The sequence below is a fragment of the Ascidiella aspersa genome, chromosome 9, assembly GCF_963924565.1.
Source record: "Ascidiella aspersa chromosome 9, kaAscAspe10.2, whole genome shotgun sequence".
Lineage (NCBI taxonomy): Eukaryota > Metazoa > Chordata > Ascidiacea > Phlebobranchia > Ascidiidae > Ascidiella > Ascidiella aspersa.
In genome coordinates, this window is record NC_139455.1 from 9,132,877 (window position 1) to 9,154,083 (window position 21,207).

The 21,207-nt window shown below is 33.6% G+C and overlaps 39 non-coding genes across 39 annotated transcripts; all 39 read right to left on the minus strand.

The window, feature by feature from the left end:
- Positions 1 to 236: 236 nt before the first annotated feature.
- On the minus strand, positions 237 to 308 carry Trnat-agu (transfer RNA threonine (anticodon AGU)). Its single transcript has one exon. It is a non-coding gene; the product is annotated as a tRNA-Thr (tRNA).
- Positions 309 to 489: 181 nt separating this feature from the next.
- Positions 490 to 579, minus strand: Trnai-uau (transfer RNA isoleucine (anticodon UAU)). Its single transcript is given in 2 exon segments — positions 490 to 525; positions 542 to 579. It is a non-coding gene; the product is annotated as a tRNA-Ile (tRNA).
- A 227-nt stretch (positions 580 to 806) lies between these two features.
- On the minus strand, positions 807 to 879 carry Trnaa-agc (transfer RNA alanine (anticodon AGC)). The gene has a single exon. It is a non-coding gene; the product is annotated as a tRNA-Ala (tRNA).
- A 530-nt stretch (positions 880 to 1,409) lies between these two features.
- Trnat-agu (transfer RNA threonine (anticodon AGU)) lies at positions 1,410 to 1,481 on the minus strand. The gene has a single exon. It is a non-coding gene; the product is annotated as a tRNA-Thr (tRNA).
- A 181-nt stretch (positions 1,482 to 1,662) lies between these two features.
- Positions 1,663 to 1,752, minus strand: Trnal-uaa (transfer RNA leucine (anticodon UAA)). The gene is given in 2 exon segments: positions 1,663 to 1,698; positions 1,715 to 1,752. It is a non-coding gene; the product is annotated as a tRNA-Leu (tRNA).
- A 227-nt stretch (positions 1,753 to 1,979) lies between these two features.
- Positions 1,980 to 2,052, minus strand: Trnaa-agc (transfer RNA alanine (anticodon AGC)). Its single transcript has one exon. It is a non-coding gene; the product is annotated as a tRNA-Ala (tRNA).
- A 530-nt stretch (positions 2,053 to 2,582) lies between these two features.
- Positions 2,583 to 2,654, minus strand: Trnat-agu (transfer RNA threonine (anticodon AGU)). The gene has a single exon. It is a non-coding gene; the product is annotated as a tRNA-Thr (tRNA).
- A 181-nt stretch (positions 2,655 to 2,835) lies between these two features.
- On the minus strand, positions 2,836 to 2,925 carry Trnai-uau (transfer RNA isoleucine (anticodon UAU)). The gene is given in 2 exon segments: positions 2,836 to 2,871; positions 2,888 to 2,925. It is a non-coding gene; the product is annotated as a tRNA-Ile (tRNA).
- A 227-nt stretch (positions 2,926 to 3,152) lies between these two features.
- Positions 3,153 to 3,225, minus strand: Trnaa-agc (transfer RNA alanine (anticodon AGC)). Its single transcript has one exon. It is a non-coding gene; the product is annotated as a tRNA-Ala (tRNA).
- A 529-nt stretch (positions 3,226 to 3,754) lies between these two features.
- Positions 3,755 to 3,823, minus strand: Trnat-agu (transfer RNA threonine (anticodon AGU)). Its single transcript has one exon. It is a non-coding gene; the product is annotated as a tRNA-Thr (tRNA).
- Positions 3,824 to 6,035: 2,212 nt separating this feature from the next.
- Positions 6,036 to 6,125, minus strand: Trnai-uau (transfer RNA isoleucine (anticodon UAU)). The gene is given in 2 exon segments: positions 6,036 to 6,071; positions 6,088 to 6,125. It is a non-coding gene; the product is annotated as a tRNA-Ile (tRNA).
- An 829-nt stretch (positions 6,126 to 6,954) lies between these two features.
- On the minus strand, positions 6,955 to 7,026 carry Trnat-ugu (transfer RNA threonine (anticodon UGU)). The gene has a single exon. It is a non-coding gene; the product is annotated as a tRNA-Thr (tRNA).
- Positions 7,027 to 7,524: 498 nt separating this feature from the next.
- On the minus strand, positions 7,525 to 7,597 carry Trnaa-agc (transfer RNA alanine (anticodon AGC)). Its single transcript has one exon. It is a non-coding gene; the product is annotated as a tRNA-Ala (tRNA).
- A 531-nt stretch (positions 7,598 to 8,128) lies between these two features.
- Positions 8,129 to 8,199, minus strand: Trnat-agu (transfer RNA threonine (anticodon AGU)). Its single transcript has one exon. It is a non-coding gene; the product is annotated as a tRNA-Thr (tRNA).
- A 1,115-nt stretch (positions 8,200 to 9,314) lies between these two features.
- Positions 9,315 to 9,386, minus strand: Trnat-agu (transfer RNA threonine (anticodon AGU)). Its single transcript has one exon. It is a non-coding gene; the product is annotated as a tRNA-Thr (tRNA).
- A 181-nt stretch (positions 9,387 to 9,567) lies between these two features.
- On the minus strand, positions 9,568 to 9,657 carry Trnai-uau (transfer RNA isoleucine (anticodon UAU)). Its single transcript is given in 2 exon segments — positions 9,568 to 9,603; positions 9,620 to 9,657. It is a non-coding gene; the product is annotated as a tRNA-Ile (tRNA).
- A 227-nt stretch (positions 9,658 to 9,884) lies between these two features.
- Trnaa-agc (transfer RNA alanine (anticodon AGC)) lies at positions 9,885 to 9,957 on the minus strand. Its single transcript has one exon. It is a non-coding gene; the product is annotated as a tRNA-Ala (tRNA).
- Positions 9,958 to 10,487: 530 nt separating this feature from the next.
- Trnat-agu (transfer RNA threonine (anticodon AGU)) lies at positions 10,488 to 10,559 on the minus strand. Its single transcript has one exon. It is a non-coding gene; the product is annotated as a tRNA-Thr (tRNA).
- A 181-nt stretch (positions 10,560 to 10,740) lies between these two features.
- Positions 10,741 to 10,830, minus strand: Trnai-uau (transfer RNA isoleucine (anticodon UAU)). The gene is given in 2 exon segments: positions 10,741 to 10,776; positions 10,793 to 10,830. It is a non-coding gene; the product is annotated as a tRNA-Ile (tRNA).
- An 822-nt stretch (positions 10,831 to 11,652) lies between these two features.
- Positions 11,653 to 11,724, minus strand: Trnat-agu (transfer RNA threonine (anticodon AGU)). The gene has a single exon. It is a non-coding gene; the product is annotated as a tRNA-Thr (tRNA).
- Positions 11,725 to 11,905: 181 nt separating this feature from the next.
- Positions 11,906 to 11,995, minus strand: Trnai-uau (transfer RNA isoleucine (anticodon UAU)). The gene is given in 2 exon segments: positions 11,906 to 11,941; positions 11,958 to 11,995. It is a non-coding gene; the product is annotated as a tRNA-Ile (tRNA).
- A 227-nt stretch (positions 11,996 to 12,222) lies between these two features.
- Trnaa-agc (transfer RNA alanine (anticodon AGC)) lies at positions 12,223 to 12,295 on the minus strand. Its single transcript has one exon. It is a non-coding gene; the product is annotated as a tRNA-Ala (tRNA).
- Positions 12,296 to 12,825: 530 nt separating this feature from the next.
- Positions 12,826 to 12,897, minus strand: Trnat-agu (transfer RNA threonine (anticodon AGU)). The gene has a single exon. It is a non-coding gene; the product is annotated as a tRNA-Thr (tRNA).
- A 181-nt stretch (positions 12,898 to 13,078) lies between these two features.
- On the minus strand, positions 13,079 to 13,168 carry Trnai-uau (transfer RNA isoleucine (anticodon UAU)). Its single transcript is given in 2 exon segments — positions 13,079 to 13,114; positions 13,131 to 13,168. It is a non-coding gene; the product is annotated as a tRNA-Ile (tRNA).
- An 830-nt stretch (positions 13,169 to 13,998) lies between these two features.
- Trnat-agu (transfer RNA threonine (anticodon AGU)) lies at positions 13,999 to 14,070 on the minus strand. The gene has a single exon. It is a non-coding gene; the product is annotated as a tRNA-Thr (tRNA).
- Positions 14,071 to 14,251: 181 nt separating this feature from the next.
- Trnai-uau (transfer RNA isoleucine (anticodon UAU)) lies at positions 14,252 to 14,341 on the minus strand. Its single transcript is given in 2 exon segments — positions 14,252 to 14,287; positions 14,304 to 14,341. It is a non-coding gene; the product is annotated as a tRNA-Ile (tRNA).
- A 1,083-nt stretch (positions 14,342 to 15,424) lies between these two features.
- Positions 15,425 to 15,514, minus strand: Trnai-uau (transfer RNA isoleucine (anticodon UAU)). The gene is given in 2 exon segments: positions 15,425 to 15,460; positions 15,477 to 15,514. It is a non-coding gene; the product is annotated as a tRNA-Ile (tRNA).
- A 227-nt stretch (positions 15,515 to 15,741) lies between these two features.
- Trnaa-agc (transfer RNA alanine (anticodon AGC)) lies at positions 15,742 to 15,814 on the minus strand. Its single transcript has one exon. It is a non-coding gene; the product is annotated as a tRNA-Ala (tRNA).
- A 530-nt stretch (positions 15,815 to 16,344) lies between these two features.
- Trnat-agu (transfer RNA threonine (anticodon AGU)) lies at positions 16,345 to 16,416 on the minus strand. Its single transcript has one exon. It is a non-coding gene; the product is annotated as a tRNA-Thr (tRNA).
- Positions 16,417 to 16,597: 181 nt separating this feature from the next.
- Trnai-uau (transfer RNA isoleucine (anticodon UAU)) lies at positions 16,598 to 16,687 on the minus strand. Its single transcript is given in 2 exon segments — positions 16,598 to 16,633; positions 16,650 to 16,687. It is a non-coding gene; the product is annotated as a tRNA-Ile (tRNA).
- An 830-nt stretch (positions 16,688 to 17,517) lies between these two features.
- On the minus strand, positions 17,518 to 17,589 carry Trnat-agu (transfer RNA threonine (anticodon AGU)). The gene has a single exon. It is a non-coding gene; the product is annotated as a tRNA-Thr (tRNA).
- Positions 17,590 to 17,770: 181 nt separating this feature from the next.
- Trnai-uau (transfer RNA isoleucine (anticodon UAU)) lies at positions 17,771 to 17,860 on the minus strand. The gene is given in 2 exon segments: positions 17,771 to 17,806; positions 17,823 to 17,860. It is a non-coding gene; the product is annotated as a tRNA-Ile (tRNA).
- An 833-nt stretch (positions 17,861 to 18,693) lies between these two features.
- Trnat-agu (transfer RNA threonine (anticodon AGU)) lies at positions 18,694 to 18,765 on the minus strand. Its single transcript has one exon. It is a non-coding gene; the product is annotated as a tRNA-Thr (tRNA).
- A 181-nt stretch (positions 18,766 to 18,946) lies between these two features.
- Trnai-uau (transfer RNA isoleucine (anticodon UAU)) lies at positions 18,947 to 19,036 on the minus strand. Its single transcript is given in 2 exon segments — positions 18,947 to 18,982; positions 18,999 to 19,036. It is a non-coding gene; the product is annotated as a tRNA-Ile (tRNA).
- Positions 19,037 to 19,263: 227 nt separating this feature from the next.
- Positions 19,264 to 19,336, minus strand: Trnaa-agc (transfer RNA alanine (anticodon AGC)). The gene has a single exon. It is a non-coding gene; the product is annotated as a tRNA-Ala (tRNA).
- Positions 19,337 to 19,866: 530 nt separating this feature from the next.
- Trnat-agu (transfer RNA threonine (anticodon AGU)) lies at positions 19,867 to 19,938 on the minus strand. The gene has a single exon. It is a non-coding gene; the product is annotated as a tRNA-Thr (tRNA).
- A 181-nt stretch (positions 19,939 to 20,119) lies between these two features.
- Trnai-uau (transfer RNA isoleucine (anticodon UAU)) lies at positions 20,120 to 20,209 on the minus strand. Its single transcript is given in 2 exon segments — positions 20,120 to 20,155; positions 20,172 to 20,209. It is a non-coding gene; the product is annotated as a tRNA-Ile (tRNA).
- A 227-nt stretch (positions 20,210 to 20,436) lies between these two features.
- Positions 20,437 to 20,509, minus strand: Trnaa-agc (transfer RNA alanine (anticodon AGC)). Its single transcript has one exon. It is a non-coding gene; the product is annotated as a tRNA-Ala (tRNA).
- A 530-nt stretch (positions 20,510 to 21,039) lies between these two features.
- Positions 21,040 to 21,111, minus strand: Trnat-agu (transfer RNA threonine (anticodon AGU)). Its single transcript has one exon. It is a non-coding gene; the product is annotated as a tRNA-Thr (tRNA).
- Between the last annotated feature and the right edge of the window lie 96 nt (positions 21,112 to 21,207).

Consider the following 21,207-nt stretch of genomic DNA (forward strand, 5'->3'; position numbering starts at 1 on the left):
AATGTATTAATCAAAAATTTTGTTTTTTGTTTACAGCCAACCAAATTAAAGTTTACAAATTTTACTTGAATAAAACGAAAGTTGTTATGTTTAGTAAAACATTACTAGTTTGCTTTAACAAAAATGATTTTTGTAGTGTTTACCTTGTCGTTTAAAGCAATGATTGAAATAGAGCAGTTGCTCGAAATATTTCATCATTATTGCGAATTATTTTTTCGGTAAAATGTAATTCCGTAAGGCACCACTGGGGATCGAACCCAGGATCTCCTGTTTACTAGACAGGCGCTTTACCACTAAGCCATGGCGCCGCCGTGCAAAGAAGACTTTCTAAACCATTTTCGATAACATAAGATAGCGTTCGCAAAGTTGTAACAATTTTCAATGAAATGCAAACTGAAACTAACCGAAGATTGAGAAGTTTTGCAACAGGTCGATTTTAAACTACAAGTAATAACTATACTTGGCCCCTTGAAGTTGACAAAATATTTCTGCTCCAGGTGAGGCTCGAACTCACAACCTCCGCATTTCTCCGCTACTATTGTATAAGTACGGCGCGCTAACCGATTGCGCCACTGGAGCGATGCACAACAAATTTCTGTTATCTTACAAATTTTAGATAAAATTTAAAAACATATAAGTTTTGGAACTCGTACGAAATAATTCATTGCAGCAAAAACTTGTTCGACTAAAACATGAATTCATTAAACAACCAAATTATTTATGGATTTAATGTAAAAATAATCGATAGAACAAAAACTTGTATATTTCAAATCATCTATGATCAAACTGCACAAAATGTTAAGGATTGGAGATGCCGGGTATCGAACCCGGTTCCTCGCACATGCTAAGCGCGCGCTCTACCATCTGAGCTACATCCCCGATGAGAGCTATGCATTAATACATGTTCATCAAGAAATACTTTAATCAGTCATGTTTTATCCGGGATGATATAAATTTATTCTGATGTTTACCGAATAAACTTCTTCAGAATATAAAAAAAAGAATAAGAAACAACTATAATCGTGCTGAACCTATTTCTGTTTTAAAAATCTCCAGTTCATCTCATAGAATTCATTATACAGTTGACTAAATATGAGTAATGAGAATTATTACCTGCTTTGTACAACTTTGTTCAACATGATTCATTGTATTAGTGCTACGATTCCATTGAGAAATGTATTAATCATAAATTTTGTTTTTTGTTTACAGCCAATCAAATTAAAGTTTACAAATTTTACTTGAATAAAACGAAAGTTGTTATGTTTAGTAAAACATTACTAGTTTGCTTTAACAAAAATGATTTTTGTAGTGTTTACCTTGTCGTTTAAAGCAATGATTGAAATAGAGCAGTTGCTCGAAATATTTCATCATTATTGCGAATTATTTTTTCGGTAAAATGTAATTCCGTAAGGCACCACTGGGGATCGAACCCAGGATCTCCTGTTTACTAGACAGGCGCTTTACCACTAAGCCACGGCGCCGCCGTGCAAAGAAGACTTTCTAAACCATTTTCGATAACATAAGATACCGTTCGCAAAGTTGTAACAATTTTCAATGAAATGCAAACTGAAACTAACCGAAGATTGAGAAGTTTTGCAACAGGTCGATTTTAAACTACAAGTAATAACTATACTTGGCCCCTTGAAGTTGACAAAATATTTCTGCTCCAGGTGAGGCTCGAACTCACAACCTCCGCATTTCTCCGCTACTATTGTTTAAGTACGGCGCGCTAACCGATTGCGCCACTGGAGCGATGCACAACAAATTTCTGTTATCTTACAAATTTTAGATAAAATTTAAAAACATATAAGTTTTGGAACTCGTACGAAATAATTCATTGCAGCAAAAACTTGTTCGACTAAAACATGAATTCATTAAACAACAAAATTATTTATGGATTTAATGTAAAAATGATCGATAGAACAAAAACTTGTATATTTCAAATCATCTATGATCAAACTGCACAAAATATTAAGGATTGGAGATGCCGGGTATCGAACCCGGTTCCTCGCACATGCTAAGCGCGCGCTCTACCATCTGAGCTACATCCCCGATGAGAGCTATGCATTAATACATGTTCATCAAGAAATACTTTAATCAGTCATGTTTTATCCGGGATGATATAAATTTATTCTGATGTTTACCGAATAAACTACTTCAGAATATAAAAAAAAGAATAAGAAACAACTATAATCGTGCTGAACCTATTTCTGTTTTAAAAATCTCCAGTTTATCTCATAGAATTCATTATACAGTTGACTAAATATGAGTAATGAGAATTATTACCTGCTTTGTACAACTTTGTTCAACATGATTCATTGTATTAGAGCTACGATTCCATTGAGAAATGTATTAATCATAAATTTTGTTTTTTGTTTACAGCCAACCAAATTAAAGTTTACAAATTTTACTTGAATAAAACGAAAGTTGTTATGTTTAGTAAAACATTACTAGTTTGCTTTAACAAAAATGATTTTTGTAGTGTTTACCTTGTCGTTTAAAGCAATGATTGAAATAGAGCAGTTGCTCGAAATATTTCATCATTATTGCGAATTATTTTTTCGGTAAAATGTAATTCCGTAAGGCACCACTGGGGATCGAACCCAGGATCTCCTGTTTACTAGACAGGCGCTTTACCACTAAGCCATGGCGCCGCCGTGCAAAGAAGACTTTCTAAACCATTTTCGATAACATAAGATAGCGTTCGCAAAGTTGTAACAATTTTCAATGAAATGCAAACTGAAACTAACCGAAGATTGAGAAGTTTTGCAACAGGTCGATTTTAAACTACAAGTAATGACTATAATTGGCCCCTTGAAGTTGCCAAAATATTTCTGCTCCAGGTGAGGCTCGAACTCACAACCTCCGCATTTCTCCGCTACTATTGTATAAGTACGGCGCGCTAACCGATTGCGCCACTGGAGCGCTGCACAACAAATTTCTGTTATCTTTCAAATTTTAGATAAAATTTAAAAACATATAAGTTTTGGAACTAGTACGAAATAATTCATTGCAGCAAAAACTTGTTAGACTAAAACATGAATAAATTAAACAACCAAATTATTTATGGATTTAATGTAAAAATAAAAGATAGAACAAAAACTTGTATATTTCAAATCATCTATGATCAAACTGCACAAAATATTAAGGATAGGAGATGCCGGGTATCGATCCCGGTACCTCGCACATGCTAAGCGCGCGCTCTACCATCTGAGCTACATCCCCGATGAGAGCTATGCATTAATACATGTTCATCAAGAAATACTTTAATCAGTCATGTTTTATCCGGGATGATATAAATTTATTCTAATGTTCACCGAATAAACTACTTCAGAACATAAAAAATGAATAAGAAACAACTATAATCGTGCTGAACCTATTTCTGTTTTAAAAATCTCCAGTTCATCTCATAGCATTCATTATACAGTTGACTAAATATGAGTAATGAGAATTATTACCTGCTTTGTACAACTTTATTCAACATGATTCATTATATTAGAGCTAGGATTCCATTGAGAAATGTATTAATCATAAATTTTGTTTTTTGTTTACAGCCAACCAAATTAAAGTTTACAAATTTTACTTGAATAAAACGAAAGTTGTTATGTTTAGTACAACATTACTAATTTGCTTTAACAAAAATGATTTTGGTAGTGTTTACCTTGTCGTTTAAAGCAATGATTGAAATAGAACAGTTGCTCGAAATATTTCATCATTATTGCGAATTATTTTTTCGGTAAAATGTAATTCCGTAAGGCACCACTGGGGATCAAACCCAGGATCTCCTGTTTACTAGACAGGCGCTTTACCACTAAGCCATCCCAGTCGGAAATTTTTCCCCGTTTAACCCCGGGCCATCACGGAAAATATTTATATCCGGCTAAAGGTATATAACCCTGACAATAATCGGTGATATATGACATATTTTTCTGGGTTATTTCTGTCGAAGCTTCATAATCATCGGCGCTTCCCAGAATTTTGGTGATAAATGTGGTTTTCGTAACTTATTCGGCGATTACCATATTTTCTTGGAAAAATCGGACCTAACCACAAAGTTGTTTTTTTTTACTTTGTAGGGTCGCCTATTTTAACAGTTTCTTTGCTAAACTAAAATTTTAACCTATATCATACACAGACATATATAATAATGTTTTTGGGGGTTACTATTTTTACTTGGGTATAAGTTAGCTGTTATAATCTTTATAGTTTTCTTGTTTAGGCAACATATTTAGCGAAGTTAAGAAGGTTTATTTAGATATGCTGAAAAAAAAGATGTTAATTGATAAAATTTATTTCATTAGTAAAGGGGAAGTTGCCTGAACACAAATCTTTTGGAAAAGTACTATTCGTACCAACGCTATACACATGGTTTCCTACTTAAGGCAACAATACTGGCTAGGTTACCCGCTGATTCAACTTCGCGCCGACCTTTCCCCGCTGTCATTGCAATTTATTATATTGCGTTTTTTTTTCATTTACAAACGGCGCGCATAATTTTAAACTCCAGACGTCCGATTGGCCTATATGTGGATGACATCACAATTGAGTTTGAACGTGTATTGTTAAGACAATTGAAATCACTAATCAGTTGAAAGCTATAGGGCAGCTGAGCGTTAGACTTTTTTGTTAGTGGTTGTTTTCTTTTTATGCCTTGTACCCTAAAGATCAGGTTACCTATAAAATATATGTTTAGCATAGTGTAGGCTAAGCTATATTTGTAATTATATTTGAAGTTTTATATCAGAATAAAAAAATAAATTCGTTCAATAAAATAACTTTTAGCAAGAACTAAATTTGTATCTAAACAAAGTAGGAAACAAGCTGTTGACAAGTTTATTTCTGTGGCAGGTGCACATCCCAGATTTTTAAGCAATAAAGCCACATCTAAATATTTATATCAAGTAAGCATAAAATCCTGACTAAATACCTGGAAATCTTAAAAAAACTAAAGATATCGACGAAAAGTGCCAATAAATACCAAAACCAACATGGCCTCTGGGATTTAAAGCTTATAAATGTTAAAGCTTTTCCTAATTGGGGCGGCTGCTTATCAAAATTTGCAGGTAAGTTAGTTAAATATCATACTATATAAAGTGCATGTGATTTTTATTTATTATTTTATATTTTGGGCTCTAATGTTTTGCCAATATTTTTTTTTAATTTTGTAAACGAATTATGTGTATTTTTGACTGATTTTAACTTAAAATAATTTTGACTTGTCAAAAAATAATAATCGCCCTACTTATTAGTTACAAGCTATTTTTTTTTAGGCGCTCTTCTGTTCATAGGTCACAAAGACCAAACTGCATCTGTTATCGACTACAAGGTGCAATAGACTGGGATGGTGGCAGAGGTGCAAGAAGACAAGCCAATACCATTGCTAATAAAGAAAGCACAGAACCTGTGATGACCACTCCCTGCGAATCACAAGTCCGATATAGCTGAACCGGTGTTGGCTGACTTATTTTCAGAATCTATATTTCTGACAGTGAATAAATCATATAAAAGGAACTTTTAGACAATTATTGATGTCATTTTAAACTGCAGTTTGTTATTGCCTTGTACAGTTTCTATTTCTGTGTTTCTTTTTGTTTTTTTTTCCATATTTTTAACGTGCATGAATAAAAGCTCAATGTAAATTTACCCATGGTGTTTTGCAGATTTATAGTCGTAATTTGACAGGATGCCCAACCATATTTATACCTTATGGCCATGACTGGGCCATGTACCTGCCGGTGTTGAATTTCCGTGCTTACATAACCGATTTATCACTGAACATATGTAGTTGGCCCTTGCAAGGCGCGGGGATAAAACGTGCATGGCACGTGGATAATTTTCCGACTGGGATGGGGCCGCCGTGCAAAGAAGACTTTCTAAACCATTTTCGACAAGATAAGATATCGTTCGCAAAGTTGTAACAATTTTCAATGAAATGCAAACTGAAACTAACCGAAGATTGAGAAGTTTTGCAACAGGTCGATTTTAAACTACAAGTAATAACTATAATTGGCCCCTTGAAGTTGCTAAAATATTTCAGCTCCAGGTGAGGCTCGAACTCACAACCTCCGCATTTCTCCGCTACTATTGTATAAGTACGGCGCGCTAACCGATTGCGCCTCTGGAGCGCTGCACAACAAATTTCTGTTATATTTCAAATTTTAGATAAAATTTAAAAACATATAAGTTTTGGAACTAGTACGAAATAATTCATTGCAGCAAAAACTTGTTAGACTAAAACATGAATTTATTAAACAACCAAATTATTTATGGATTTAATGTAAAAATAATCGATAGAACAAAACTTGTATATTTCAAATCATCTATGATCAAACTGCACAAAATATGAAGGATTGGAGATGCCGGGTATCGATCCCGGTACCTCGCACATGCTAAGCGCGCGCACTAACATCTGAGCTACATCCCCGATGAGAGCTATGCATTAATACATGTTCATCAAGAAATACTTTAATCAGTCATGTTTTATCCGGGATGATATAAATTTACTCTGATGTTTACCGAATAAACTACTTCAGAATATAAAAAAAAGAATAAGAAACAACTATAATCGTGCTGATACTATTTCTGTTTTAAAAATCTCCAGTTCATCTCATAGAATTCATTATACAGTTGACTAAATATGAGTAATGAGAATTATTACCTGCTTTGTACAACTTTGTTCAACATGATTCATTGTATTAGTGCTAGGATTCCATTGAGAAATGTATTAATCATAAATTTTGTTTTTTGTTTACAGCCAACCAAATTAAAGTTTACAAATTTTACTTGAATAAAACGAAAGTTGTTATGTTTAGTAAAACATTACTAGTTTGCTTTAACAAAAATGATTTTTGTAGTGTTTACCTTGTCGTTTAAAGCAATGATTGAAATAGAGCAGTTGCTCGAAATATTTCATCATTATTGCGAATTATTTTTTCGGTAATATGTAATTCCGTAAGGCACCACTGGGGATCGAACCCAGGATCTCCTGTTTACAAGACAGGCGCTTTACCACTAAGCAATGGCGCCGCCGTGCAAAGAAGACTTTCTAAACCATTTTCTATAAGATAAGATAGCGTTCGCAAAGTTGTAACAATTTTCAATGAAATGCAAACTGAAACTAACCGAAGATTGAGAAGTTTTGCAACAGGTCGATTTTAAACTACAAGTAATGACTATAATTGGCCCCTTGAAGTTGCCAAAATATTTCTTCTCCAGGTGAGGCTCGAACTGACAACCTCCGCATTTCTCCGCTACTATTGCATAAGTACGGCGCGCTAACCGATTGCGCCTCTGGAGCGCTGCACAACAAATTTCTGTTATCTTTCAAATTTTAGATAAAATTTAAAAACATATAAGTTTTGGAACTAGTACGAAATATTTCATTGCAGCAAAAACTTGTTAGACTAAAACATGAATAAATTAAACAACCAAATTATTTATGGATTTAATGTAAAAATAATCGATAGAACAAAAACTTGTATATTTCAAATCATCTATGATCAAACTGCACAAAATATTAAGGATTGGAGATGCCGGGTATCGATCCCGGTACCTCGCACATGCTAAGCGCGCGCTCTACCATCTGAGCTACATCCCCGATGAGAGCTATGCATTAATACATGATCATCAAGAAATACTTTAATCAGTCATGTTTTATCCGGGATGATATAAATTTATTCTGATGTTTACCGAATAAACTATTTCAGAATATAAAAAAAAAGAATAAGAAACAACTATAATCGTGCTAAACCTATTTCTGTTTTAAAAATCTCCAGTTCATCTCATAGCATTCATTATGCAGTTGACTAAATATGAGTAATGAGAATTATTACCTGCTTTGTACAACTTTGTTCAACATGATTCATTGTATTAGTGCTAGGATTCCATTGAGAAATGTATTAATCATAAATTTTGTTTTTTGTTTACAGCCAACCAAATTAAAGTTTACAAATTTTACTTGAACAAAATGAAAGTTGCTATGTTTAGTAAAACATTACTAGTTTGCTTTAACCTAAATTATTTTTGTAGTGTTTACCTTGTCGTTTAAAGCAATGATTGAAATAGAGCACTTGCTCGAAATATTTCATCATTATTGCGAATTATTTTTTCGGTAATATGTAATTCCGTAAGGCACCACTGGGATCGAACCCAGGATCTCCTGTTTACTAGACAGGCGCTTTACCACTAAGCCATGGCGCCGCCGTGCAAAGAAGACATACTAAACCATTTTCGATAAGATAAGATAGCGTTCGCAAAGTTGTAACAATTTTCAATGAAATGCAAACTGAAACTAACCGAAGATTGAGAAGTTTTGCAACAGGTCAATTTTAAAGTACAAGTAATAACTATAATTGGCCCCTTGAAGTTGCCAAAATTTTTCTGCTCCAGGTGAGGCTCGAACTCATAACCTCCGCATTTCTCCGCTACTATTGTGTAAGTACGGCGCGCTAAGTGATTGCGCCACTGGAGCGCTGCACAACAATTTCTGTTATCTTTCAAATTTTAGATAAAATTTAAAAACATATAAGTTTTGGAACTAGTATGAAATAATTCATTGCAGCAAAAACTTATTCGACAAAAACATGAATTAATTAAACAACCAAATTATTTATGGATTTAATGTAAAAATAATCGATAGGACAAAAACTTGTATATTTCAAATCATCTATGATCAAACTGCACAAAATATAAAGGATTGGAGATGCCGGGTATCGATCCCGGTACCTCGAACATGCTAAGCGCGCGCTCTACCATCTGAGCTACATCCCCGATGAGAGCTATGCATTAATACATGTTCATCAAGAAATACTTTAATCAGTCATGTTTTATCCGGGATGATATAAATTTATTCTGATGTTTACCGAATAAACTACTTCAGAATATAAAAAAAAGAATAAGAAACAACTATAATCGTGCTGAACCTATTCCTGTTTTAAAAATCTCCAGTTCATCTCATAGCATTCATTATACAGTTGACTAAATATGAGTAATGAGAATTATTACCTGCTTTGTACAACTTTGTTCAACATGATTCAGTATATTAGAGCTAGGATTCCATTGAGAAATGTATTAATCATTAATTTTGTTTTTTGTTTACAGCCAACCAAATTAAATTTACAAATTTTACTTGAATAAAACGAAAGTTGTTATGTTTAGTAAAACATTACTAGTTTGCTTTAACAAAAATGATTTTTGTAGTGTTTACCTTTGTAGTGTTTACCTTGTCGTTTAAAGCAATGATTGAAATAGAGCAGTTGCTTGAAATATTTCATCATTATTGCGAATTATTTTTTTTGGTAAAATGTAATTCCGTAAGGCACCACCGGCGATCAAACCCAGGATCTCCTGTTTACTAGACAGGCGCTTTACCACTAAGCCATGGCGCCGCCGTGCAAAGAAGACTTTCTAAACCATTTTCGATAAGATAAGATAGCGTTCGCAAAGTTGTAACAATTTTCAATGAAATGCAAACTGAAACTAACCGAAGATTGAGAAGTTTTGCAACAGGTCGATTTTAAACTACAAGTAATAACTATAATTGGGCCCTTGAAGTTGCCAAAATATTTCTGCTCCAGGTGAGGCTCGAACTCACAACCTCCGCATTTCTCCGGTACTATTGTATAAGTACGGCGCGCTAACCGATTGCGCCACTGGAGCGCTGCACAACAAATATCTGTTATCTTTCAAATACTACATAAAATTTAAAAACATATAAGTTTTGGAACTAGTACGAAATATTTCATTGCAGCAAAAACTTGTTCGACTAAAACATGAATTAATTAAACAACCAAATTATTTATGGATTTAATGTAAAAATAATCGATAGAACAAAAACTTGTATATTTCAAATCATCTATGATCAAACTGCACAAAATATAAAGGATTGGAGATGCCGGGTATCGATCCCGGTACCTCGCACATGCTAAGCGCGCGCTCTACCATCTGAGCTACATCCCCGATGAGAGCTATGCATTAATACATGTTCATCAAGAAATACTTTAATCAGTCATGTTTTATCCGGGATGATATAAATTTATTCTGATGTTTACCGAACAAACTACTTCAGAATATAAAAAAAAGAATAAGAAACAACTATAATCGTGCTGAACCTATTTCTGTTTTAAAAATCTCCAGTTCATCTCATAGCATTCATTATACAGTTGACTAAATATGAGTAATGAGAATTATTACCTGCTTTGTACAACTTTGTTCAACATGATTCATTGTATTAGTGCTAGGATTCCATTGAGAAATGTATTAATCATAAATTTTGTTTTTTGTTTACAGCCAACCAAATTAAAGTTTACAAATTTTACTTGAATAAAATGAAAGTTGCTATGTTTAGTAAAACATTACTAGTTTGCTTTAACCTAAATGATTTTTGTAGTGTTTACCTTGTCGTTTAAAGCAATGATTGAAATAGAGCACTTGCTCGAAATATTTCTTCATTATTGCGAATTATTTTTTCGGTAATATGTAATTCCGTAAGGCACCACTGGGGATCGAATCCAGGATCTCCTGTTTACTAGACAGGCGCTTTAACACTAAGCCATGGCGCCGCCGTGCAAAAAAGACTTTCTAAACCATTTTCGATAAGATAAGATAGCGTTCGCAAAGTTGTAACAATTTTCATTGAAATGCAAACTGAAACTAACCGAAGATTGAGAAGTTTTGCAACAGGTCGATTTTAAAGTACAAGTAATAACTATCATTGGCCCCTTAAAGTTGCCAAAATATTTCTGCTCCAGGTGAGGCTCGAACTCATAAACTCCGCAGTTCTCCGCTACTATTGTATAAGTACGGCGCGCTAACCGATTGCGCCACTAGAGCGCTGCACAACAAATTTCTGTTATCTTTCAAATTTTAGATAAAATTTAAAAACATATAAGTTTTGGAACTAGTATGAAATAATTCATTGCAGCAAAAACTTGTTCGACTAAAACATGATTTAATTAAACAACCAAATTATTTATGGATTTAATGTAAAAATAATCGATAGAACAAAAACTTGTATATTTCAAATCATCTATGATCAAACTGTACAAAATATAAAGGATGGGGGATGCCGGGTATCGATCCCGGTACCTCGCACATGCTAAGCGAGCGCTCTACCATCTGAGCCGATGAGAGCTATGCATTAATACATGTTCATCAAGAAATACTTTAATCAGTCATGTTTTATCCTGGATGATATAAATTTATTCTGATATTTACCGAATAAATTATCTCAGAATATAAAAAAAAGAATATGAAACAACTATAATCGTGCTGAACCTATTTCTGTTTTAAAAATCTCCAGTTCATCTCATAGCATTCATTATACAGTTGACTGAATATGAGTAATGAGAATTATTACCTGCTTTGTACAACTTTGTTCAACATGATTCATTGTATTAGTGGTAGGATTCCATTGAGAAATGTATTAATCATAAATTTTGTTTTTTGTTTACAGCCAACCAAATTAAAGTTTACAAATTTTACTTGAATAAAACGAAAGTTGTTATGTTTAGTAAAACATTACTAGTTTGCTTTAACAAAAATGATTTTTGTAGTGTTTACCTTGTCGTTTAAAGCAATGATTGAAATAGAGCAGTTGCTCGAAATATTTCATCATTATTGCGAATTATTTTTTCGGTAAAATGTAATTCCGTAAGGCACCACCGGGGATCAAACCCAGGATCTCTTGTTTACTAGACAGGCGCTTTACCACTAAGCCATGGCGCCGCCGTGCAAAGAAGACTTTCTAAACCATTTTCGATAAGATAAGATAGCGTTCGCAAAGTTGTAACAATTTTCAATGAAATGCAAACTGAAACTAACCGAAGATTGAGAAGTTTTGCAACAGGTCGATTTTAAACTACAAGTAATAACTATAATTGGGCCCTTGAAGTTGCCAAAAAATTTCTGCTCCAGGTGAGGCTCGAACTGACAACCTCCGCATTTCTCCGCTACTATTGTATAAGTACGGCGCGCTAACCGATTGCGCCACTGGAGCGCTGTACAATAAATATCTGCTATCTTTCAAATACTACATAAAATTTAAAAACATATAAGTTTTGGAACTAGTACGAAATAATTCATTGCAGCAAAAACTTGTTCGACTAAAACATGAATTAATTAAACAACCAAATTATTTATGGATTTAATGTAAAAATAATCGATAGAACAAAAACTTGTATATTTCAAATCATCTATGATCAAACTGCACAAAATATAAAGGATTGGAGATGCCGGGTATCGATCCCGGTACCTCGCACATGCTAAGCGCGCGCTCTACCATCTGAGCTACATCCCCGATGAGAGCTATGCATTAATACATGTTCATCAAGAAATACTTTAATCAGACATGTTTTATCCGGGATGATATAAATTTATTCTGATGTTTACCGAACAAACTACTTCAGAATATAAAAAAAAGAATAAGAAACAACTATAATCGTGCTGAACCTATTTCTGTTTTAAAAATCTCCAGTTCATCTCATAGCATTCATTATACAGTTGACTAAATATGAGTAATGAGAATTATTACCTGCTTTGTATAACTTTGTTCAACATGATTCATTGTATTAGTGCTAGGATTCCATTGAGAAATGTATTAATCATAAATTTTGTTTTTTGTTTACAGCCAACCAAATTAAAGTTTACAAATTTTACTTGAATAAAATTAAAGTTGCTATGTTTAGTAAAACATTACTAGTTTGCTTTAACCTAAATGATTTTTGTAGTGTTTACCTTGTCGTTTAAAGCAATGATTGAAATAGAGCACTTGCTCGAAATATTTCTTCATTATTGCGAATTATTTTTTCGGTAATATGTAATTCCGTAAGGCACCACTGGGGATCGAATCCAGGATCTCCTGTTTACTAGACAGGCGCTTTACCACTAAGCCATGGCGCCGCCGTGCAAAGAAGACTTTCTAAACCATTTTCGATAAGATAAGATAGCGTTCGCAAAGTTGTAACAATTTTCATTGAAATGCAAACTGAAACTAACCGAAGATTGAGAAGTTGTGCAACAGGTCGATTTTAAAGTACAAGTAATAACTATCATTGGCCCCTTGAAGTTGCCAAAATATTTCTGCTCCAGGTGAGGCTCGAACTCATAAACTCCGCAGTTCTCCGCTACTATTGTATAAGTACGGCGCGCTAACCGATTGCGCCACTAGAGCGCTGCACAACAAATTTCTGTTATCTTTCAAAATTTAGATAAAATTTAAAAACATATAAGTTTTGGAACTAGTATGAAATAATTCATTGCAGCAAAAACTTGTTCGACTAAAACATGATTTAATTAAACAACCAAATTATTTATGGATTTAATGTAAAAATAATCGATAGAACAAAAACTTGTATATTTCAAATCATCTATGATCAAACTGCACAAAATATAAAGGATGGGAGATGCCGGGTATCGATCCCGGTACCTCGCACATGCTAAGCGAGCGCTCTACCATCTGAGCTACATCCCCGATGAGAGCTATGCATTAATACATGTTCATCAAGAAATACTTTAATCAGTCATGTTTTATCCGGGATGATATAAATTTATTCTGATATTTACCGAACAAATTATCTCAGAATATAAAAAAAAGAATAAGAAACAACTATAATCGTGCTGAACCTATTTCTGTTTTAAAAATCTCCAGTTGATCTCATAGCATTCATTATACAGTTGACTAAATATGAGTAATGAGAATTATTACCTGCTTTGTACAACTTTGTTCAACATGATTCATTGTATTAGTGGTAGGATTCCATTGAGAAATGTATTAATCATAAATTTTGTTTTTTGTTTACAGCCAACCAAATTAAAGTTTACAAATTTTACTTGAATAAAACGAAAGTTGTTATGTTTAGTAAAACATTACTAGTTTGCTTTAACCTAAATGATTTTTGTAGTGTTTACCTTGTCGTTTAAAGCAATGATTGAAATAGAGCACTTGCTCGAAATATTTCTTCATTATTGCGAATTATTTTTTCGGTAATATGTAATTCCGTAAGGCACCACTGGGGATCGAATCCAGGATCTCCTGTTTACTAGACAGGCGCTTTACCACTAAGCCATGGCGCCGCCGTGCAAAGAAGACTTTCTAAACCATTTTCGATAAGATAAGATAGCGTTCGCAAAGTTGTAACAATTTTCATTGAAATGCAAACCGAAATTAACCGAAGATTGAGAAGTTTTGCAACAGGTCGATTTTAAAGTACAAGTAATAACTATCATTGGCCCCTTGAAGTTGCCAAAATATTTCTGCTCCAGGTGAGGCTCGAACTCATAAACTCCGCAGTTCTCCGCTACTATTGTATAAGTACGGCGCGCTAACCGATTGCGCCACTAGAGCGCTGCACAACAAATTTCTGTTATCTTTCAAATTTTAGATAAAATTTAAAAACATATAAGTTTTGGAACTAGTATGAAATAATTCATTGCAGCAAAAACTTGTTCGACTAAAACATGATTTAATTAAACAACCAAATTATTTATGGATTTAATGTAAAAATAATCGATAGAACAAAAACTTGTATATTTCAAATCATCTATGATCAAACTGCACAAAATATAAAGGATGGGAGATGCCGGGTATCGATCCCGGTACCTCGCACATGCTAAGCGAGCGCTCTACCATCTGAGCTACATCCCCGATGAGAGCTATGCATTAATACATGTTCATCAAGAAATACTTTAATCAGTCATGTTTTATCCGGGATGATATAAATTTATTCTGATATTTACCGAATAAATTATCTCAGAATATAAAAAAAAGAATAAGAAACAACTATAATCGTGCTGAACCTATTTCTGTTTTAAAAATCTCCAGTTCATCTCATAGCATTCATTATACAGTTGACTAAATATGAGTAATGAGAATTATAACCTGCTTTGTACAACTTTGTTCAACATGATTCATTGTATTAGTGGTAGGATTCCATTGAGAAATGTATTAATCATAAATTTTGTTTTTTGTTTACAGCCAACCAAATTAAAGTTTACAAATTTTACTTGAATAAAACGAAAGTTGTTATGTTTAGTAAAACATTACTAGTTTGCTTTAACAAAAATGATTTTTGTAGTGTTTACCTTGTCGTTTAAAGCAATGATTGAAATAGAGCAGTTGCTCGAAATATTTCATCATTATTGCGAATTATTTTTTCGGTAAAATGTAATTCCGTAAGGCTCCACCGGGGATCAATCCCAGGATCTCCTATTTACTAGAAAGGCGCTTTACCACTAAGCCATGGCGCCGCCGTGCAAAGAAGACTTTCTAAATCATTTTCGATAAGATAAGATAGCGTTCGCAAAGTTGTAACAATTTTCAATGAAATGCAAACTGAAACTAACCGAAGATTGAGAAGTTTTGCAACAGGTCGATTTTAAACTACAAGTAATAACTATAATTGGGCCCTTGAAGTTGCCAAAATATTTCTGCTCCAGGTGAGGCTCGAACTCACAACCTCCGCATTTCTCCGCTACTATTGTATAAGTACGGCGCGCTAACCGATTGCGCCACTGGAGCGCTGCACAACAAATATCTGTTATCTTTCAAATACTACATAAAATTTAAAAACATATAAGTTTTGGAACTAGTACGAAATATTTCATTGCAGCAAAAACTTGTTCGGCTAAAACATGAATTAATTAAACAACCAAATTATTTATGGATTTAATGTAAAAATAATCGATAGAACAAAAACTTGTATATTTCAAATCATCTATGATCAAACTGCACAAAATATAAAGGATTGGAGATGCCGGGTATCGATCCCGGTACCTCGCACATGCTAAGCGCGCGCTCTACCATCTGAGCTACATCCCCGATGAGAGCTATGCATTAATACATGTTCATCAAGAAATACTTTAATCAGTCATGTTTTATCCGGGATGATATAAATTTATTCTGATGTTTACCGAACAAACTACTTCAGAATATAAAAAAAAGAATAAGAAACAACTATAATCGTGCTGAACCTATTTCTGTTTTAAAAATCTCCAGTTCATCTCATAGCATTCATTATACAGTTGACTAAATATGAGTAATGAGAATTATTACCTGCTTTGTACAACTTTGTTCAACATGATTCATTGTATTAGTGCTAGGATTCCATTGAGAAATGTATTAATCATAAATTTTGTTTTTTGTTTACAGCCAACCAAATTAAAGTTTACAAATTTTACTTGAATAAAATGAAAGTTGCTATGTTTGGTAAAACATTACTAGTTTGCTTTAACCTAAATGAATTTTGTAGTGTTTACCTTGTCGTTTAAAGCAATGATTGAAATAGAGCAGTTGCTCGAAATATTTCATCATTATTGCGAATTATTTTTTCGGTAAAATGTAATTCCGTAAGGCACCACCGGGGATCAAACCCAGGATCTCTTGTTTACTAGACAGGCGCTTTACCACTAAGCCATGGCGCCGCCGTGCAAAGAAGACTTTCTAAACCATTTTCGATAAGATAAGATAGCGTTCGCAAAGTTGTAACAATTTTCAATGAAATGCAAACTGAAACTAACCGAAGATTGGGAAGTTTTGCAACAGGTCGATTTTAAACTACAAGTAATAACTATAATTGGGCCCTTGAAGTTGCCAAAATATTTCTGCTCCAGGTGAGGCTCGAACTCACAACCTCCGCATTTCTCCGCTACTATTGTATAAGTACGGCGCGCTAACCGATTGCGCCACTGGAGCGCTGCACAACAAATATCTGTTATCTTTCAAATACTACATAAAATTTAAAAACATATAAGTTTTGGAACTAGTACGAAATATTTCATTGCAGCAAAAACTTGTTCGGCTAAAACATGAATTAATTAAACAACCAAATTATTTATGGATTTAATGTAAAAATAATCGATAGAACAAAAACTTGTATATTTCAAATCATCTATGATCAAATTGCACAAAATATAAAGGATTGGAGATGCCGGGTATCGACTCCGGTACCTCGCACATGCTAAGCGCGCGCTCTACCATCTGAGCTACATCCCCGATGAGAGCTATGCATTAATACATGTTCATCAAGAAATACTTTAATCAGTCATGTTTTATCCGGGATGATATAAATTTATTCTGATGTTTACCGAACAAACTACTTCAGAATATAAAAAAAAGAATAAGAAACAACTATAATCGTGCTGAACCTATTTCTGTTTTAAAAATCTCCAGTTCATCTCATAGCATTCATTATACAGTTGACTAAATATGAGTAATGAGAATTATTACCTGCTTTGTACAACTTTGTTCAACATGATTCATTGTATTAGTGCTAGGATTCCATTGAGAAATGTATTAATCATAAATTTTGTTTTTTGTTTACAGCCAACCAAATTAAAGTTTACAAATTTTACTTGAATAAAATTAAAGTTGCTATGTTTAGTAAAACATTACTAGTTTGCTTTAACCTAAATGATTTTTGTAGTGTTTACCTTGTCGTTTAAAGCAATGATTGAAATAGAGCACTTGCTCGAAATATTTCTTCATTATTGCGAATTATTTTTTCGGTAATATGTAATTCCGTAAGGCACCACTGGGGATCGAACCCAGGATCTCCTGTTTACTAGACAGGCGCTTTACCACTAAGCCATGGCGCCGCCGTGCAAAGAAGACTTTCTAAACCATTTTCGATAAGATAAGATAGCGTTCGCAAAGTTGTAACAATTTTCATTGAAATGCAAACTGAAACTAACCGAAGATTGAGAAGTTTTGCAACAGGTCGATTTTAAAGTACAAGTAATAACTATCATTGGCCCCTTGAAGTTGCCAAAATATTTCTGCTCCAGGTGAGGCTCGAACTCATAAACTCCGCAGTTCTCCGCTACTATTGTATAAGTACGGCGCGCTAACCGATTGCGCCACTAGAGCGCTGCACAACAAATTTCTGTTATCTTTCAAATTTTAGATAAAATTTAAAAACATATAAGTTTTGGAACTAGTATGAAATAATTCATTGCAGCAAAAACTTGTTCGACTAAAACATGATTTAATTAAACAACCAAATTATTTATGGATTTAATGTAAAAATAATCGATAGAACAAAAACTTGTATATTTCAAATCATCTATGATCAACCTGACAAAATATAAAGGATGGGAGATGCCGGGTATCGATCCCGGTACCTCGCACATGCTAAGCGAGCGCTCTACCATCTGAGCTACATCCCCGATGAGAGCTATGCATTAATACATGTTCATCAAGAAATACTTTAATCAGTCATGTTTTATCCGGGATGATATAAATTTATTCTGATATTTACCGAATAAATTATCTCAGAATATAAAAAAAAAAAAGAATAAGAAACAACTATAATCGTGCTGAACCTATTTCTGTTTTAAAAATCTCCAGTTCATCTCATAGCATTCATTATACAGTTGACTAAATATGAGTAATGAGAATTATTACCTGCTTTGTACAACTTTGTTCAACATGATTCATTGTATTAGTGGTAGGATTCCATTGAGAAATGTATTAATCATAAATTTTGTTTTTTGTTTACAGCCAACCAAATTAAAGTTTACAAATTTTACTTGAATAAAACGAAAGTTGTTATGTTTAGTAAAACATTACTAGTTTGCTTTAACAAAAATGATTTTTGTAGTGTTTACCTTGTCGTTTAAAGCAATGATTGAAATAGAGCAGTTGCTCGAAATATTTCATCATTATTGCGAATTATTTTTTCGGTAAAATGTAATTCCGTAAGGCACCACCGGGGATCAAACCCAGGATCTCCTGTTTACTAGACAGGCGCTTTATCACTAAGCCATGGCGCCGCCGTGCAAAGAAGACTTTCTAAACCATTTTCGATAAGATAAGATAGCGTTCGCAAAGTTGTAACAATTTTCAATGAAATGCAAACTGAAACTAACCGAAGATTGAGAAGTTTTGCAACAGGTCGATTTTAAACTACAAGTAATAACTATAATTGGGCCCTTGAAGTTGCCAAAATATTTCTGCTCCAGGTGAGGCTCGAACTCACAACCTCCGCATTTCTCCGCTACTATTGTATAAGTACGGCGCGCTAACCGATTGCGCCACTGGAGCGCTGCACAACAAATATCTGTTATCTTTCAAATACTACATAAAATTTAAAAACATATAAGTTTTGGAACTAGGACGAAATATTTCATTGCAGCAAAAACTTGTTCGGCTAAAACATGAATTAATTAAACAACCAAATTATTTATGGATTTAATGTAAAAATAATCGATAGAACAAAAACTTGTATATTTCAAATCATCTATGATCAAACTGCACAAAATATAAAGGATTGGAGATGCCGGGTATCGATCCCGGTACCTCGCACATGCTAAGCGCGCGCTCTACCATCTGAGCTACATCCCCGATGAGAGCTATGCATTAATACATGTTCATCAAGAAATACTTTAATCAGTCATGTTTTATCCGGGATGATATAAATTTATTCTGATGTTTACCGAACAAACTACTTCAGAATATAAAAAAAAGAATAAGAAACAACTATAATCGTGCTGAACCTATTTCTGTTTTAAAAATCTCCAGTTCATCTCATAGCATTCATTATACAGTTGACTAAATATGAGTAATGAGAATTATTACCTGCTTTGTATAACTTTGTTCAACATGATTCATTGTATTAGTGCTAGGATTCCATTGAGAAATGTATTAATCATAAATTTTGTTTTTTGTTTACAGCCAACCAAATTAAAGTTTACAAATTTTACTTGAATAAAATTAAAGTTGCTATGTTTAGTAAAACATTACTAGTTTGCTTTAACCTAAATGATTTTTGTAGTGTTTACCTTGTCGTTTAAAGCAATGATTGAAATAGAGCAGTTGCTCGAAATATTTCATCATTATTGCGAATTATTTTTTCGGTAAAATGTAATTCCGTAAGGCACCACCGGGGATCAAACCCAGGATCTCCTGTTTACTAGACAGGCGCTTTATCACTAAGCCATGGCGCCGCCGTGCAAAGAAGACTTTCTAAACCATTTTCGATAAGATAAGATAGCGTTCGCAAAGTTGTAACAATTTTCAATGAAATGCAAACTGAAACTAACCGAAGATTGAGAAGTTTTGCAACAGGTCGATTTTAAACTACAAGTAATAACTATAATTGGGCCCTTGAAGTTGCCAAAATATTTCTGCTCCAGGTGAGGCTCGAACTCACAACCTCCGCATTTCTCCGCTACTATTGTATAAGTACGGCGCGCTAACCGATTGCGCCACTGGAGCGCTGCACAACAAATATCTGTTATCTTTCAAATACTACATAAAATTTAAAAACATATAAGTTTTGGAACTAGTACGAAATATTTCATTGCAGCAAAAACTTGTTCGGCTAAAACATGAATTAATTAAACAACCAAATTATTTATGGATTTAATGTAAAAATAATCGATAGAACAAAAACTTGTATATTTCAAATCATCTATGATCAAACTGCACAAAATATAAAGGATTGGAGATGCCGGGTATCGATCCCGGTACCTCGCACATGCTAAGCGCGCGCTCTACCATCTGAGCTACATCCCCGATGAGAGCTATGCATTAATACATGTTCATCAAGAAATACTTTAATCAGTCATGTTTTATCCGGGATGATATAAATTTATTCTGATGTTTACCGAACAAACTACTTCAGAATATAAAAAAAAGAATAAGAAACAACTATAATCGTGCTGAACCTATTTCTGTTTTAAAAATCTCCAGTTCATCTCATAGCATTCATTATACAGTTGACTAAATATGAGTAATGAGAATTATTACCTGCTTTGTATAACTTTGTTCAACATGATTCATTGTATTAGTGCTAGGATTCCATTGAGAAATGTATTAATCATAAATTTTGTTTTTTGTTTACAGCCAACCAAATTAAAGTTTACAAATTTTACTTGAATAAAATTAAAGTTGCTATGTTTAGTAAAACATTACTAGTTTGCTTTAACCTAAATGATTTTTGTAGTGTTTACCTTGTCGTTTAAAGCAATGATTGAAATAGAGCACTTGCTCGAAATATTTCTTCATTATTGCGAATTATTTTTTCGGTAATATGTAATTCCGTAAGGCACCACTGGGGATCGAATCCAGGATCTCCTGTTTACTAGACAGGCGCTTTACCACTAAGCCATGGCGCCGCCGTGCAAAGAAGACTTTCTAAACCATTTTCGATAAGATAAGATAGCGTTCGCAAAGTTGTAACAATTTTCATTGAAATGCAAACTGAAACTAAC